Genomic DNA, 16,205 nt, shown 5'->3' with positions numbered 1-16,205 from the left:
TGCTGCAGTCTTCTTATCATGGACTGACTGGTATTCGTTATCACATCGGCACTTATCGAAGCACATGCTTTGACAATTCTCACTCGCGTATCTTCATGGGTAGTTGGAATGTCTTTATAAACAATGTATTTTACGAATTCCCATAAGAAAAAATCCAGAGGCGTCAAGTCTGAGGAACGAGCAGGCCGCGACACATCTCCTCCGCGTCCAATCCAACGACTCGGGACTTGTCTCTACAACTCATTTCTAGCCTTCAGAGAAAAATGTGCCGGACATCCATCATGCTGATACCACATTCTGTTCCTTGTTCCTAAAGGTATTTCTTTCCATAACAGACTTGATGTGTCTTGCAGGTATATGGTGTACTTCCTACCGTTAAGATTTCCTTCGATGAAATAGGGGCCTATAATTCTGTCCTCCAGAATCCCACACCATACAGTCACCGACTATTGGTTTTGGTGTGCAACTTACCGCAGCCAACTTCGATTTTCAGTTGACCAATAATTTATGTTATGCAAATTAACATTTCCATGGTTCGTGAATGTAGCCTCGTCAGTAAATAAAATCAAATTAATAAATGTCGTCCCCCTGAATCTGAAGTTGAGCCCATCGGCAGAATTCAATGCGACGCATGCAATCAGTACCAGTTAATTCTTTATGGAGACTGATATGGTAGGGTTGATATTTATGGCGTTGCAGAACACGAACAACACTACTATGGCTCATGCCAGATTCCATTGCGATTTGACGCAAACTAACACAAGGATCTCGAACCACGGTGGCAAGAATACCAATTTCCGTTTCCTCGTTAGTAACTTTCCTTTGCCGGATATGTTTCCGATGCGTTAAAGATCTAGTTGATCTCATTTTATCATACATAAATTTAAATGAACGACGTGTTGGGTGAGTACTTTGAGGGTATATTTCAGCGTATAAGTCTCTAGCTCTCACTGAATTTCGTTGACATTCTCCATAAATGAGAAGCATATCGACTTGTTCTTCAAAGGGAGACATCATTCACATTCGATTGATTCGACGATACTATTCTTACCGTTCCTATTAGTGTTGCATTGCAAAATCGTCGAATGGTATTTACACGTCAATGGCACTTTGGATGGATACGCCGTATTCGGCGAATATTTACTATTTGCACTCTCTTGACCTAGGGGTGGGAAATTGCCTCTAAAGGTGGAAGAATCAGCAATGATTAACGACATTAGGTTGCAGAAGGCAATGGAAACCACTGCATTAAAGACACGTAACGTGTATCCACAGGACATGTGGCCTGTAATTGAAGAAGTGTCATGATGATCTCTCCATTGGCAAAAGATTCCGGAATAGTCCCCATTCGGATCTCCGGGAGGGGACTGCCAAGGGGGAGGTTACCATGAGAAAAAGATTGAATAATCAACGAAAGGATAACGTTCTACGAGTCGTGGCGTGGAATGTCAGAAGGTTGAACGTGGTAGGGAAACTAGAAAATCTGAAAAGGGAAAAGCAAAGGCTCAATCTAGATATAGTAGGGGTCAGTGAAGTGAAGTGGAAGGCAGACAAGGATTTCTGGTCAAATGAGTATCGGGTAATATCAACAGCAGCAGAAAATGGTATAACTGGTGTAGGATTCGTTATGAATAGGAAGGTAGGGCATAGGGTGTGTTACTGTGAACAGTTCAGTGACCGGGTTGTTCTAATCAGAATCGACAGCAGACCAACACCGACCACGATAGTTCAGGTATACATGCCGACGTCGCAAGCTGAAGATGAACAGATAGAGAAAGTGTACGAGGATATTGAAAGGGTAATGCAGTATGTAAAGGGGGACGAAAATCTAATAGTCATGGGCGACTGGAATGCAGTTGTAGGGGAAGGAGTAGACGAAAAGGTTACAGGAGAATATGGGCTTGGAAGAAGGAATGAAAGAGGAGAAAGACTAATTGAGTTCTGTAACAAGTTTCAGCTAGTAATAGCGAATACCCTGTTCAAGAATCACAAGAGGAGGAAGTATACTTGGAAAAAACCGGGAGATACGGGAAGATTTCAATTAGATTACATCATGGTCAGACAGAGATTCCGAAATCAGATACTGGATTGTAAGGCGTACCCAGGAGCAGATATAGACTCAGATCACAATATAGTAGTGATGAAGAGTAGGCTGAAGTTCAAGACATTAGTCAGGAAGAATCAGTACCCAAAGAAGTGGGATACGGAAGTACTAAGGAATGACGAGATACGTTTGAAGTTCTCTAACGCTATAGATACAGCAATAAGGAATAGCTCAGTAGGCAGTACAGTTGAAGAGGAATGGACATCTCTAAAAAAGGCCATCACAGAAGTTGGGAAGGAAAACATAGGTACAAAGAAGGTAGCTGCGAGGAAACCATGGGTAACAGAAGAAATACTTCAGTTGATTGATGAAAGGAGGGCGCACAAACATGTTCCGGGAAAATCAGGAATACAGAAATACAAGTCGCTGAGGAATGAAATAAATAGGAAGTGCAGGGAAGCTAAGACGAAATGGCTGCAGGAAAAATGTGAAGACATCGACAAAGATATGATTGTCGGAAGGACAGACTCAGCATACAGGAAAGTCAAAACAACCTTTGGTGACATTAAAAGCAACGGTGGTAACATTAAGAGTGCAACGGGAATTCCACTGTTAAATGCAGAGGAGAGAGCAGATAGGTGGAAAGAATACAATGAAAGCCTCTATGAGGGTGAAGATTTGTCTGATGTGATAGAAGAAGAAACAGGAGTCGATTTAGAAGAGATAGGGGATCCAGTATTAGAATCGGAATTTAAAAGAGCAGAAGGGATAGATAACATTCCATCAGAATTTCTAAAATCATTGGGGGGAGTGGCAACAAAACGACTATTCACGTTGGTGAGGCGACATACCATCTGACTTTCGGAAAAGCATCATCCACACAATTCCGAAGACGGCAAGAGCTGACAAGTGCGAGAATTATCGCACAATCACCTTAACAGCTCATGCATCGAAGCTGCTTACAAGAATAATATACAGAAGAATGGAAAAGAAAATTGAGAATGCGCTAGGTGACGATCAGTTTGGCTTTAGGAAAAGTACAGGGACGAGAGAGGCAATTCTGACGTTACGGCTAATAATGGAAGCAAGGCTAAAGAAAAATCAAGACACTTTCATAGGATTTGTCGACCTGGAAAAAAGTTCATCAATGTACAATGGTGCAAGCTGTTCGAGATTCTGAAAAAAGTAGGGGTAAGCTATAGGGAGAGACGGGTCATGTACACTATGTACAACAACCAAGAGGGAATAATAAGAGTGGACGAGCAAGAACGAAGTGCTCGTATTAAGAAGAGTGTAAGACACGGCTGTAACCTCTCGCCCCTACTCTTCAATCTGTACATCGAGGAAGCAATGATGGAAATAAAAGAAAGGTTCAGGAGTGGAATTAAAATACAAGGTGAAAGGATATCAATGATACGATTCGCTGATGACAATGCTATCTTGAGTGAAATTGAAGAAGAATTAAATGATCTGCTGAACGGAATGAACAGTCTAATGAGTACACAGTATGGTTTGAGAGTAAATCGGAGAAAGACGAAGGTAATGAAAAGTAGTAGAAATGAGAACAGCGAGAAACTTAACATCAGGATTGATGGTCACGAAGTCAATGAAGTTAAGGAATTCTGCTACCTAGGCAGTAAAATAACCAATGACGGACGGAGCAAGGAGGACATCAAAAGCAGACTCGCTATGGCAAAAAAGGCATTTCTGGCCAAGAGAAGTCTACTAATATCAAATACCGGCCTTAATTTGAGGAAGAAATTTCTGAGGATGTACGTCTGGAGTACAGCATTGCATGGTAGTGAAACATGGACTGTGGGAAAACCGGAACAGAAGAGAATCGAAGCATTTGAGATGTGGTGCTATAGACGAATGTTGAAAATTAGGCGGACTGATAAGGTAAGGAATGAGGAGGTTCTACGCAGAATCGGAGAGGAAAGGAATAAGTGGAAAACACTGATAAGGAGAAGGGACAGGATGATAGGACATCTGCTAAGACATGAGGGAATGACTTCCATGGTACTAGAGGGAGCTGTAGAGGGCAAAAACTGTAGAGGAAGACAGAGATTGGAATACGTCAAGCAAATAATTGAGGACGTAGGTTGCAAGTGCTACTGTGAGATGAAGAGGTTAGCACAGGAAAGGAATTCGTGGCGGGCCGCATCAAACCAGTCAGTAGACTGATGACCAAAAAAAAAAAAAAAAAAAAAGTATATCTTGCGAAGAGTCCATGAGGATAAAATCAGAGAGATTAGAGCCCACACAGAGGCATACCGACAAACCGACAATCTTTTATCCATTAACAATACGAGACTGGATTAGAAGGGAGAATCAATAGAGGTACTCAAGGTACCCTCCGCCCAGGTGCCTTGTGGAATATGGCTGTAGATGTAGATGTAGTTGTGTTGACCTTCATAGACCTTACTGTTACACATCATTGGATTCGTCTCGATAGCCGCTATCGTAAAATAAGTACCAAACTATAGCATCCTATTTAAAAAAACAAAGTTGACCTACATATCTCTGACACGACCCCACATGGCAACCAAATCGCAACGTTATGGCCCCCGTTGTCCCATGTCACTTTTGTGTGACAAACGTTTCAGGTACTAACATACTTTCGGAGTTATTTTAGGTGGCAATAGGTTGTGACTCACCCTGTATATGACGTAGACAGTTAAGCCGTACTCCGTCGGTCGTGCGCCATCTTTTACCTCGACACAAAAGAAGGTCTTTTATTATGGACCACATGATATTTGGAAGATAACTAACTTTCGTTGCTGTCTTAAAATTTTCTCTGATGTAACTTACTTCCTTATTCTGTTGACTGCTATACTTGTAGTATTAAAGCTTAACAAACTTTGCGAAAGTTCACTTTGTTTAAGTTTGCAAAGAATATCCATATTAGAATCAGCAAGTGCAGGTAGAATCACAGAGTTAAAGGTCTACACTGAACTTGTAGTAAATTGTATGCAGATTGATAAATTATTTGTTTGCTCCCTGTTCAGCGGTATTGCTCTTCTTCTTCTTGCGAGAGGATGTTGGGTCTTGGTTTTGAAATATGTTCGAGGAAATAACACAGATATGGATGCAACTAAGTCTTTACATCAATTTTTAATGAACATTATAAATCACATGTCTTCCTGTCATCACAATTTACTGTGTTTAAACACATACAATCTAACGAGTTCTTAGCACCATAAGTCAGCAACTCTACCACTCATCAGTTAGTAGCAAAGCAAGCAGCGATACGGCAATGCACATAGTCGCTAAAAAATGCTGCGATTACATATCGATTTGTTACATCCAGGGAAATTTACATACAATTAATTATTACGACAAAAATATCTTTTGAGCTATTTTTCAAAACGGTTACAAAAACAATAAATACAATCATAGTAATTTTAAATACCAATAACTTCAAATGCAATTAAAATTGTGAAATACATCGAAAATATAAAAATCATTTCTTGCCCTCGGGATTGATGAGCTCTGTTTTGCTGCTTATCATACTACTACACACATCAAAAAACGTTTTGCGTCACCCCGGTTCCCAGAACTCCTGAAGATAGACGTTTACTGTGGATACTGTATCGTAGACACAGTTCCTTTGACTGTTCATAGATGTGACTAAACCCGCCCAAAGATGTAACCGACCTTGCACGAGCAACGCATATTAGACGGAGGGGGTCCAAAAGCCGATCAGTTCCAGTCATTCCACCAGGTAGGAGATACACGGCTTGTGTTATCTGTAATTCAACCTTGCCTAGACGGCCGATACCGCGGTTCGATCGTTTCCGCATTATTACTTTGTGCCAGGAAGGGCTCTCAACAAGGGAAGTGCCCAGGGTCCAGGAGTGAACCAATGCGATGGTGTCCGGACATGGAGGAGATACAGAGAGAGACAGGAACTGTCGATGACATGCCTCGCTCAGGCCGCCCAAGGGCTACTTTTGCAGTGGATGACCGCTACTTTCAGATTATGGCTAACAGAAATCCTGACATTAACGTCACCATGTTGAATAATGCTTTTCGTGCAGCCACAGTGCGTCGTGTTACGACTCAAACTGTGCGCAATACGCTGCAAGATGCACAACTTCACTCCCGACGTCCATGGCGAGGTCCATCTTTGCAACCAAGACACCTTGCAGCACGGTACAGATGGCTCCAACAAATGCTGAATGGACGTTCAGGACTGACTTCACGTTCTCTTTACCGATGATTGACGCATATACCTTCAACCACACATTCGTCGGAGGCCTCAGACACACTGTCCAGAGAGTGCAGCATGGTGGAGGTTCCCTGCTGTTTTGGGGTGGCATTATGTGGTGCCGACATACGCCGCTGGCAGTCATGGAAGGCGCCGTAGTGGCTGTAAGATACGTGAATGCCATCCTCCGACCAATAGTGCAACTATCTCGGCAGATTATTGGCGAGGCATTCGTCTTCATGGACGACAATTCGGGCCACCGTCGTGCACTTCTTGTCTTGTGAATGACTTTCTTCAGGATAACGACATCGCTCGACTAGAATGGCCAGTATGTTCTCCAAACATGAACCCTATCGAACATGCCTTGGGTAGAATGAAAAGGGCTGTTTTTGTACAACGTGACCTACCAATCACTCTGAGGGATCTACGCCGAATCGCCGTTGAGGAGTGGGACAATCTGGACCAACAGTGTGCTTTGGTGAACTTGTGGATAGTATGCCATGACGAATACAGGCATGCATTAATGCAAGAGGACGTGCTACTGGGTATTAAAGGTACCTGGGTGTACAGCGATCTGGACCACATCGTGTGAAGGTCTCACTTTATGGTGGTAGAGCATGCAATGTGTGGTTTTCATGAGCAATAAAAAGGGCGAAAATGATGTTTATGCTGATCTCTATTCCAGTTTTCTGTTCAGCATCCGTAACTTTCGGAACCAAGGTAAATAAGTGTAAATGTCGTGTGACTAGGGCTTTCCGTCATGTAGAAAGTTCGCAGGATGCAAGTCTTTCGATTTGACGCCACTTCGACGACTTGCGCGTCGATGGGGATGGAATGATGATTACGAGGATAACACAACACGCAGTTCCTAAGCGGATAAAATCTCCGACCCAGCCGGGAATCGAACCCAGGCCCTTGGGTTTGACATTCTGTCGCGCTGACCACTCGGCTACCGGGGGTGGACGGAACCAAGGTGATGCAATTCCTTTTTTTATGTGTGTACACACGTTTACAGGCAACGGTGCCTGCAACTTCGACGCCCTGTAGCGTCGCTGGATGATGTTTCCGGACATCGGTTCCTAAGTAACACTTTATCTACAAAGTCCCATCCACAACCTCAAGAAACGTGTAGCATAATGTATGAAACATCTGTTAATAGTATATAAATGTGTGTATGAAGTCTATATTAATAAACGTTTAGCAAGTCGTTGTTTATCGTTGTTAGCAAAAATCTAAAAAAGTTCTTTACTGGTTGAACTCAAATTTTTACGTACTAATATAATGACCATTCAGAAAGACACTAGATACATATTTTCTAATGTATATTACATGAAAATATATATTTAATATAGAAAGGGGAAGCGTTACCCCAGAAATTTAGAAAACTCTTGGCTGATTTACTCCAGTGTTTTACTCCATATACAAACTGACATTTGTACAGATACTAGCCTACAGATGTAATTAAAGTTGTAGTTTCAAAGCACTATACAAAGAGAGACACTGCTCAGAATGAGGTCAAATTTGAACAGCGTGTTATTGACGCAGGGGAGGGGAGGAACGACTTGGAACAAACAAAAGCACGAACATTTTAACGGTAGACGGAGCTTTAAGCATCAGAAAATGCACACCAACAGATGCGAGGCACACGACTGTAACTAAGTTTGTGTCCGAGACGCCTAACATGACTCCATCTATGAAGACCGCTCGCTGCAGGTGAAGCTTTTGTAGAAGAATGGTGACTGTGCGCCAGTAGCCCAGAAGAAGTTAACGGACGCTCAAGGCTATAAAAAAAAGCCATTGGTCCGATGTCTGCTAGAGGTCTGGAGAAAACGACCACAAAGTTAGAAAAGATAGGTTCTTTTCAAGTGCAGTGTGGCAAACGAAGGGAAGCAGTTGATCAGACATCTGTCGAAGATATGACCACAGCAGTGCGGGAGCGATCGAGCGGTGGTGTGCAAACATGCAGTGCACTGAGAGTTGCCCGAACGTTGGACATGCCTGCCAGCATGGTGCATAACATCCTACAAAACATTCTGCATTGTTACGCTCCCTGCTGACTTGTCAGCGATACAAACGTTCGCTCTGAAATTTCTTTCTCGCATGGAAGTGGACAGTGAGTGGCCACGGAACATACTGTGGACAGACGAAGCTTATTACCATCTCCAAGAACATGTCAATACGCAGAATTGCAGAATATGGGCAACGTAAAATTCGCACGCACCTCAACCGGTACCCCTTAGTTCTGCAAATGTGACTGCTTGTACAGGTTGACGGTACCGTCTCAGAAGGGCCGCTCTTTTTTCCGAGGTGATGAGCTTTGCAGATTCCGTTACCTGTACCGTCACTGGCCAAACGCTATGAGAGTATTTTGCGCTCCACCATTGCGACCCTTCAACAACGTGGATGTGTGGGTAGGATTCTCTTTACGCAACATAGTGCTTCTCCGCAGGGGTGGTGAAGTGGCTGCTGCAGAGGCAGTGCGGAGAAACTAGAATTATCAGCCGTCATTTCCCTACAGCCTGGCCGGCCAGGTCGCCTGATCTTAATCCGTATAACTTCCGGCTGTCGGGTCATCTGAAAGATGTTATGTTCAGTGCTGCAACTCCGAACGTGGTTGAATTAATGGCACGCACTGCGCAACAAGTGCTCAGCGTGACCCCCGAGACACCGCAGTCTGTTGTGGTGGAATATGCTGTTTCTCAATTTCAACTTGTGGCAGGAAACGGTCAACAGCATATCGAACGTGATATGTATTGTCAGTTGCAAATATGGACTACCACCAGCTGTATAATGGAATAGATTTCCCGCTTACCGCGAGGAGTCTTCTTACTAGTAGGCTATCCGAACACGATTCACGGCCAGATTGAAACTTTCATATTTCATCAACCACGTGTCTACAACCTGGCGTCCATTATGTGTATTCCCGTACAGAGACAATTTACTTGAAAGTCGCTTACCGGTGTCGGCGGATGAAAACGATGTTTCAGTGCCTGTTTTATTCCGAATTACAATGCATGCATGTCCGAAGCAACTTTGCATCTTAATTCGGAATAATGCACGCATTGAAATATCGCATATTGAACGAACCTTGCGCCTGTCTCATGAGAGTTAAACACTGTCATTTTTATTTTTATGCGGTTTTTGGCCCTTGGACCATCAACAACCTATATCATTTAGCTTTCCATGCAGGTTTTTCCTTGAGGGCAATCAAAACTGTTTTTTCCTCTCCGATGTGATACGACCTTACCGTGGTGAACGTGTTACCTACCTAACAATACCACAACTTTTGACTGTTGAACTTCTGCACTCATGCACATTGAACAGCACGGATGGAATGACGTGCAGCTCAAATCACAGCCGTCGTACTGTGATTCTTCTGTCATTTGCAGTCGACAATATTTACGTCAATGGCTCTGAGCACTATGGGACTAAACTGCTGAGGTCATTAGTCCCCTAGAACTTAGAACTAGTTAAACCTAACTAACCTAAGGACATCACACACATCCATGCCCGAGGCAGGATTCGAACCTGCGACCGTAGCGGTCTTGCGGTTCCAGACTGCAGCGCCTTTAACCGCACGGCCACTTCGGCCGGCGACAATATTTACGTAAAGACGCTTATAGAACCATCAACTGGTAAATTGTTTGTTAAATATTGTTTTTCCGCCATTTTTATCCCTGAGTCAATAATGTGCTCTGTAAATCTGAGGTCTTTCTGAGCAGTGGTTCTTTCTACAACGTTTTGAGCCTGGAACTTTAATTATAGATGCCTTGTATAACCTTCAAAAGTTCTTGACCGATGTACTGATTTTCACACGAAATTCTAACAAACATTTTAAAGGAGATGGGTTAAATATTTTTTGAACAACTATCTTCAGTTTCTCTGTTAAAACCGATTGCAAGAGAGAAAAAAATGTGCTCTGGTCTGCTACATAAATGTGCGATTTTTGTTTCTATTTTGTAGTCCGTTTATACTACGATAACAGAGGATTTAAACCATTAGACAAACTGTTTCTCTCATATATATTATTTCTCATCATAAATATTTTTAAACAAAAACTACACGCAATAATGTTGTTTCTTGGTTCCAATGGCTCTGAGCACTATGGGACTTAACATCTGTGGTCATCAGTCTCCTAGAACTTAGAACTACTTAAACCTAACTAACCTAAGGACATCACACACATCCATGCCCGAGGCAGGATTCGAACCTGCGAGCGTAGCGGTCACACGGTTCCAGACTGAAGCGCCTAGAACCGCACAGCCACACCGGCCGGCTGTTGTTTCTTCGTCGCAGCCAGTTTTCATTGAAAGAGAAAAGTCGTATTAATGGCTCATTAACTCATGATTTCAGTACTACTATGGAATCTGTATTTGCAATAACAAAGAAGGCTCAAGGTCAGAAGAAGAGGGGAAAAGAAGATGGACAAAGAAGATGGACAAAGAGGGAGAAAGAAGGAAAGGCAAACAGAGAGAGGAAGGAGGAGACAGAGAGGGAAGGAGAGGGAGGAGATGGGCAGAGGAGGAGGAGGAGGCTGGGACGTATACCCGATGCCCATACATATTTAGAAATTATGAAGCATTGCTTGGTTCTCTAGTAAATACATAAAACTGTTTTACTTATACTACCAAAATTACACTTAACACTGAGTTACAGTTTGTATTCTCCATGAGCGCATTATAAATTTAACTGAAATCGTATTTTACAATACCTGGCAAAAGAAGCTGCATCGGCCACTTCTATTACAGAGTCTTTAAAATGGAAATTTGAGTTATTTTCCAATATGTTCATTCAAAGTGTATTCCAATTTCATCTGGTTTCTGATAATATTCCTGCATCATTTGAATTTATATACTGGTTATTGTTGTATAGTAGAGAAGTAATGTAATAGATACGCAAACAAATACAGTATCGACAAGATTTCCTCGGCTGAAGCGCTTTTAAATTTGAATAGTTTGTTTCTTCCTAGGTACATCACCATGTTGCACCTTCGAAAACGTACTCACATTGGAAAAAACCTTAACTTGCCTGCGTAATTTTTGGAAATTTCTGGTAAGTTTCTATTGTGGGACAAAACTGCTGAGCTCATCGGTCCCTAGGCCTACACACTACTTAATCTGACTTAAACTAACTTACGCTACGGACAACACACACACCCCTGCCCGAGGGAGGACTCGAACCTCCGACCGGGGGAGCCGCGCAAACTGTGGCAAGGCGCCCTAGACTATACAATTTTTATAATTTTAGAAAAAGACTGCAGCACATAAAACGTACTGCCATCATTTGAAAATGGAATAAGAAAATAGATCAATCTTCTATTACCATGCTGGCTAGAGGCGAAAGTCTGAAAAGCTGTCGATAATACAAGTCTCTCTTCTACACTGACAAGCATTTGCAAAGTATTCACAAAATCCGTTACCTGTCGCCCTGTGCACATATCTGTGTTTTCAGTATAGACTGCATATCGTACACACAGATGCAGATCATCTCCCTACTCTCGATAATTGGCGTTCTGTCGAGAGAAATTGTAACACAGCTGCCCGAGTCACCCTTGCCACGTGTCCGGACGCAGACACGTGTGCTCGCGCGGTGACTCAAATAAAAAAGAGAACTCGAATAATTAATATTCCATATATATAATTTCAGATTCCGCATTCTGAATTGCCAACTCGCTGGTGAACTCATTATCGCGATATTAATTTAATTTCGAGGTTCCCCAAACTGCAAATTAACCCCTTATTAAAAATTCCGGGCGAACGAAGTCTGTAATAGATTCCTGACCTACTGAGGAACAGCATTTCAGAATCTGGTCTCGTATGCTGAAATTTTGAGAGAATTTAGTTATTCGTTCGAGGTGGTTGCAACTGTTAAATTCAGATAAACCTGATCCAGTTCATTTATTCGTCCTCCAGGAGGCACAGTGATACAAAGATGACTGAATTTCGACGGTTGGAGCCAAGACAGGATGCGAAAACTCTGTGGACTGGGATACGTTACGTGTTCTTCAAATCCCAGTAGGCAGAATTTGACCTTTGCTGCTCTCAGACGTTGGTTCAAAATGGTTCAAATGGTTCGGAGCACTATGGGCCTTAACATCTGTGGTCATCAGTCCCCTAGAACTTAGAACTACTTAAACCTAACTAACCTAAGGACATCACACACATCCATGCCCGAGGCAGGATTCGAACCTGCGACCGTAGCAGTCGCGCGGTTCCGGACTGAGCGCCTGAACCGCTAGACCACCGCGGCCGGCTCAGACGTTGGTATTTCAGAAGCTCACCATAGACTGGACACCTTGCGTTCGTAAAATCCAGTGGCACAGCTGACACGGCCTTAATTTTTTTTAGTATCTCTTCGGATCAATAGCTGCAGCAAGACAATTTTGCTGTGAATGCACTTCACTCTAGGCATTTGCTGTCTTTAGTCAGATTACAATTTTCCTGTTCATTGCGTTGAGCATAAGTTAGTAATGTCGTTCAAGTATGACCGTGGGATGACGTCTTTAGCTATATGGTGAGAAGCCACAACAACCAGACACATTTATGTCCTCGAGTTTTATCTCATGCCTTCAATTCTCTCTCTCTCTCTCTCTCTCTCTGTCAAGCATTTTAGCATTCTCACATACATTCAGCGCGTTCCAGTTCTTTAGTAACACAAGTGTCATTTTTAAGATATTTTGTTATTTCATGTATTGAGCCCTGTATTCATTGGATGATCTCTCTGTCAGTGTGTCCGTCGTAGGTAAGCAATACCGGAACGTCAGTGATGGCTGATCTCTACTCTCTAATATTTCTCGTGGAATGTATCTCGTCGTCAATCTTTGGCTTGTTTTATTAGTCTAGAATCTCCTGTCCACTTCCCTCAGTCATGTAATTAATTATGACCCTACACTCAATTGCAAATTAGATTGCTGCGCACCGTTGAGACTGACCAAGGTATCAAATACATACACTTGTGCTCACAAATACCATCTTCACAAGGGAGAGCATATTGCTGCGGCCTGGGAAGTCTGGGGTCAGCTGTGTACAACAAGCGCACTGCCGCTTAGTCGTTGTAAAGGGGGCGTGTGTACAACATACTCCTACTTAGCAACATTTAGAACAACTGTATCTGTTGTGTTGTACTGTTTCTCCTGGGTGGACTTGGGTTTAAAAAATGTAAACTAAATATTAGGATAAATTTTGTAAATAATCGACAAGTACGCCAAAGAAGAAGAGATAGAACTACAATTGACATGTTATTCCATGGACTCTTGCGCTTCTATGCGTGAACTATCTTTCCTTTGTCATTCGCTTATCTGCTTGGATTCGGACCTAAGAGGACGTTCTTGCGTAAAGCTCATCTTGCTGTACCAGCTTATATTGTAAGTTGTACTTAAAACCCGAAAAATGTAATGGTTATTTTGTCAAAAGAATTTGTGTATGTGGTGAATCTATTGTGAGTCTGATGTCTAGACTGCCTTAAGTAGATATGGGCCTTAACAAAGAATTTTGATTGTTAGGCGCCATCTTAGAAAAATCTTTAACGTTTTGCTTTTAGCTCATCTGCGAGACGTGCCGTCGGTTAGGACAATTAACTTTATTTCAGATCCCACGAGACCGGACGCAGCTACTAATAATTTAACAATTTTATTTACAGATTTTCTTTATATCACGAGATAACATCCCCGGCAGAAAAGGTCTGGTCACAGGATTTCAGTTCCATTATACGATTTCATTTGTAGATGCTACTCTTGTTATCTTATATTGGGGAATCGAGACGAAACCACGATAAGTTACGTATTACAGTAGTGTATATCCAAAAGACTTGGCAAATATTCTCTGATGCAATAAGCACATCCGTAGTGTTGGGAAATAAGAAAAGGAGAATTAATTATCGACAATTACGTAACTACCCTGAAAACTGAGCTAGTTACTGAGTGCTTATACACGTCGGGCTAAATTAAACGACATATTACACTGTTAATAATATTCCTACATTACTTATTTCTCTTTTATGCTGAGGCATTGCATTAATGTGTGTTTCTTTTTCATATAAGTCACGGCTCATATTTTATTTTATTACATTAGACTAATAGTCACAAATAAATAAAATCTTTATTTTATTACATTACAGTGTCTATGGGGTAGGATGGTAACATAAATGCTGGTAGGCAGTACATCACTTCAGACTCCAAGTACAAAGAATGTATTTCTCTGTAGATTGAGAGATAGATGCTCCTTCACACTTTAATACACGTCTTCGCGTATTTCATTCTAAAATTTTTCGTTAACTGCATATTAGAGCATTCGATGGTAGAAAATACTTAAGGGTATTGACTTCTACTGCTTATCATGAGTTTGTTTTGCACGACAGAATGTATGTAAGCGGAATAAAGGAGAATCACTTTTATGATCAGCCTGACGACGTGTAAATCGCAACACAGTTCTGAAGTAATACCACAGAACTGCCATCAAATTTTTTACCCTATTTTTGTGCTAATTAATTTTATTCTCCTCTAGAAATCGAGAAAGTCCACTGGAGTATGCTATGTTTGGATAGAGTGGAAAATTACTTCCTTAGACGTTTTAGTAATACGTGGTGCTCGACATGTTGCAGATAAATAAGAAAAGCAACACGAAGGTCTTGGAGAAGTACGTTCAGATACTTGCAATTAGATATCCAGATTAGGTAGAGATCACAGAGGTAACAACGTGTAGACTACTGTTTCGTAGGCACTTTCAACACTACTAGCAGAGTCGCCGTCTAACTCTATTTCTCCGTCGGCTGCTGCAACCTCCAACAAGCACGACGAGGACGTAGACGTGTAACGTCTGCAGAGAATAGAGGCTTATCCCCTCCAGGATCGCTCGCGTCAGCAGGGGCAGCAGAGATGACATAAAGCAGAAGCTGCTGGGGTGTGATGTGGGACGGGAAACACCTCCTGGCTGTGGCTGCGCATCACACGCTGAAAAGACCCCGCCCCGCCGTCTGCCACACTCATAGCTGGATGCCTGAGTTTGTAAGTATGTGTTGCAGGTCCTGCAGTTCCTAGTGCACTCATTCGTCCTTGCCGCCATCGTAGTGGTGAATACTACCAGATATTTCTATCTTACCCTGCCCTCTATTTTTTGTTATTAATAATTCGCATGGCCGACGCTAGCATTTCTAAATGACCGTATTTCGGTGTCTGGCGATCTAGACTGTAATCAGCGTTTCCGGTATTGATTGTAGGCTACTAAGTCTAACGTCGAAACTATCAAGTGTTCATGTAGTTACTGAAACAAGCTTTGTACGCCAAAGAAGTTTTTGAAAAAGAAAATCACTTCGTCCCCTTCGTACAAGATGGATAAATATAAGTTACTAGCTTAGCGCCTGCTGCTTTTCTCGCGTGGACTATTTGATCTGGTCAGACTTTTATTGTTTTCATTTAACTGAATTTTTATGTTGTTCACAGCCGCGCGGAGTGGCCGCACGGTTACAGGCGCTATGTCACGGACTGCGCTTCCCCTCCCGCCGGAGGTTAGAGTCCTGCCTCGGGAATAAGTGTGTGTGTGTGTGTGTGTGTGTGTGTGTGTGTGTGTGTGTGTGTGTGTTTTGTTCTTAGCATAAGTTAGTTACAGTAGTGTGAAAGTCTAGGGGCCGATGACCTCAGCAGTTTGGACCCTTAGGAATTCATATACATTTGACATTTTTGTTGTTCACAGATCGCTCTTCTAAACACTTTACATTAAGGCCATAGAAGCTTGGTCTTTTCCGAATGCACGCCTGAACAGAAAGCGATTCTGGTAGCTAGAGTCCATCTATGTTAACCCTGAGTTTAGCGTTCTTGTGGTGATAATTTCGTATCATCTTTCATCCCATAACACACATTTCTTTAGACGCCAAGTACTTGTTTTCGTACATTTTTACTTTAAAAATGTTTCCATCCAACGAAGTAGTTTCATAAACACGACACCCCTTATGTTACCA

The 16,205-nt window shown here is 42.3% G+C and overlaps 1 protein-coding gene across 1 annotated transcript in view; it reads left to right on the top strand.

Annotated features, from left to right (window-relative positions):
* The window catches only part of LOC126455917 (cubilin-like), a 460,250-nt gene that overhangs the window by 231,011 nt on the left and 213,034 nt on the right, over window positions 1-16,205 (top strand). The window lies entirely within an intron of this gene.

The sequence above is a fragment of the Schistocerca serialis genome, chromosome 2 (assembly GCF_023864345.2).
Source record: "Schistocerca serialis cubense isolate TAMUIC-IGC-003099 chromosome 2, iqSchSeri2.2, whole genome shotgun sequence".
NCBI lineage: Eukaryota > Metazoa > Arthropoda > Insecta > Orthoptera > Acrididae > Schistocerca > Schistocerca serialis.
Note: the sequence above shows the minus strand (reverse complement) of the source record. Positions and strands in the feature narration are given on the sequence as shown.